General features: G+C 36.4%; 1 pseudogene; it reads right to left on the bottom strand.

The window, feature by feature from the left end:
* Positions 1-1,525: 1,525 nt before the first annotated feature.
* On the bottom strand, positions 1,526-2,752 carry LOC149229909 (cytoplasmic 60S subunit biogenesis factor REI1 homolog 1 pseudogene; annotated as a pseudogene).
* Positions 2,753-2,964: the final 212 nt, after the last annotated feature.

The raw sequence follows: 2,964 nt of genomic DNA on the forward strand, positions 1-2,964 counted from the left end.
AACACTTAGCCAACGCTCTCTAACTCTTTAAGAGCCGATTCCAAGCACTTGTGAAGAGATTTGGTAGTACCACCATTGTCTTTACTATACTTTTCAATACAATGGTAGACTATGTTATGGCCCACTCAAAACACTTGTTCCAGGGGCACTACCATAGATATATAGTTATTTCACTACAATTCAGAGTTCCATCTATCATCCTCCTCCTCTGGTTTAGATAAGTTCCATCTATCATCCTCCTCTTTTGGTTTAGATAAAGAGGTCCAGAGGGTAAGATACTTAGGGAGATAAGCTTGATTTCTTAGAATGCTTCTTTTAAAACATTACTATAGATATATAGTTACTTCACTACAACACATAATTGAAACCAAATAGCTGAACATGAAGATAGTTCTTCCATCCATCCTCCTCCTCTGGTTTACATAAGGAGGTACAAAGAGAAAGGTAGTTCAAGACATGGTAGAATGGACCAAATAAGCGAGGGAGCCTACTAAAGGTGCATTGATTTTCCCATTCCCATGTCGCTATTGTTCCTCAGTTTATGCCTTAGGGAGTTTCCTTTGCAACATCTAGTGTAAATGCTAGTTTTAATTTAATTATCAATAATTATTTGGTGAATGGTTTTGATTTCACCTCCATGAAATATTTTATAATATTTTTTGTAGTATACAAAAATCAAAGGTTGAGATTTATCTACAAAATAGTTATGTATTTTTTTCCTTTAAATTAAATTGATTAATATTGGAAATAATGCTTCCATGGCTTTCATGTTGTCATGACGTGTAATTGTGTGAGCTCCTAGGTTATTAGTTGTATCAACTATTTTTAGTAATCTAGATCCACTATTCTCAGATCTAGAAGTATTATGTATTCTTATATATGTGGCTTCTATAAGATGAACTCGGCAATGGAGGTTTCTTTTTTGGGGGCAGAAAGTTATGTAGCAATGACGATCAACTCATGGGAGATGAGTGTTGAATCATGGTACAGTTTGGGCTGCAGACAATTGTGAAGAAAAAGGAAGCCCATCCCATTCAGGTATCTGGCAAAAATGTCTCCAATGTGACCATATTCTACGTGAGGTAAAACTTCCTACGTCAAAATGATTCCAAATGGTAAAGGTCATTGGAGTATATTTTCAGATTTTGATCTTATATTCACACCAGGACATGGGTTTGATTTAACTATTTCATAAGTCATGTGGTAGTTGTTAATGGTTCTGGTAGTTGAGTTTGTTGAGAAATTAATGTTTTTGGTGATTTTATTGGTGTTTTAATTTTACTAAATGCAGATGGTGTAAAGTGGATTGTAAAATTATTTTGTAGTGAAAAAAAAATGTTTGTCGCAAATAAAATATTTCAATGCTCATCTGAACTAAATTATAATTATTTCAATATGAGCCATCTACTTTAAAATAATAAAATAATAATAATAACACCAGTAAAATATCAATTTTTTGTAATTGAGTATAAAAATGTTTGCCATGTCAATGTAGGTAGGAGGTAGGATATTTGAATTAGTAATACTACTTATGGAAAGATTTTATTTTGTTTGGACGGCGTTGGCGATAGCTAGATTTTGCATCACGAGATCGGTAGTTTCTAGTTTCTTGATTGCGCAGCCGCGATATCTGGTCAAGTTTGTCTTTAGTTAGCACTCCTTGCAAACACATGTTTCGATGCCTGCTATGTTGTAATGCAGCAGCAGGAATAACATGATCTCTGTCAGCTGTGGGGCGTGGCTTCTGATGGTAATAACGAAGAAATTGACGAAAACCAAGTATCTTGTTTGACTCTGATGTTGTTCCATCTTCAGACTTTCTCTTGATGACTAGTTCAGTACCTCCTAACCCCAACTCGAATTCAACTTCTTTTTGTGCAGCCACTATTTGCGTTTCATAAAACTGATCTAAATGCCTATCTTCTTCTTCATCTCCATCTTCATAGTGTAATTTGCAGTGGCTTTTAGAGAACATATGATTCCTAACAGCTTCTAGGCTTGAAAATGGTTGTCGTTCCTCATTGCAATACAAACAAATGAAACCGTTGGCAACCTGCGATGGCATAAAAAAGGAAAAAGGGAAAAGAGAATAAGACTTCAATTCCAATTCTGAGCTTGAAATTAGTTGAAAGAGGAGAAATAATATGACATAATTTACATACATATGATGTTGAGAAACAGCATATTCTCATGAAATATAAATAAACATACCTTAACCCCAAGGTAACTGAGTAATCCTCGGGGATCTTTCAAAGATTCGGCATGAGGAATAAAAAGGCCATGCTGCTTGTGCATATGCTCTATACACCTCTCAACGGTCCCTGCATCTGCCCCGAAATCACATATGAAGCAGCGGGTGGCATCCCACTGTGGTGATTCGGAGGAGCTGCTTAACAGGCCACTGCCATACATCTGCTTCCTCTTCGACCGTTCATCACGAAAAGCTTGCTGTCTATTTTCAAATAAAGCTTCTGTCACTGGAGGAACGCCAACAGCCTAAGAAATTGAGAATGCATTAATAATTTCCGTTAAGATGAAATACATTTCACAAGTTAAAGTAAAAGACAGATAAATCTTAAAATACTATACTGTCCATTGCATTCTATTCAGAGGCGTGATGAATAACAAATTAATTAATTAATGCATATACCTCTCTCTTGAGATTGTAGCGGTGCCATTGAGACTTGCGATGAAATACCCGCTCTTCCTCCTCGTCGAATTGGGCATTGCAGGTGCTGCAGCCAAATGCCATTATTGTTTTATTAAAATTCAACGGTCCCCTTACTTACTTGCGCTCTATGAACGTTATATACTTCCTTCACTCTCACTCTATGCTTTTGAAAATAGAAAACTGCCCTTTGATTTATACCACATTGGCCTTTCATGTCCGGAAACGTCAGGTCATCACGTCTGACCTTTCACGTCGGCCGGAACGCATCCTCATTACTAGTAAAAATGTACAAC

Source organism: Pinus tabuliformis, chromosome J (assembly GCF_031772625.1).
Source record: "Pinus tabuliformis cultivar Carrire ecotype Pingquan chromosome J, CPIR1, whole genome shotgun sequence".
Taxonomy (NCBI): domain Eukaryota; kingdom Viridiplantae; phylum Streptophyta; class Pinopsida; order Pinales; family Pinaceae; genus Pinus; species Pinus tabuliformis.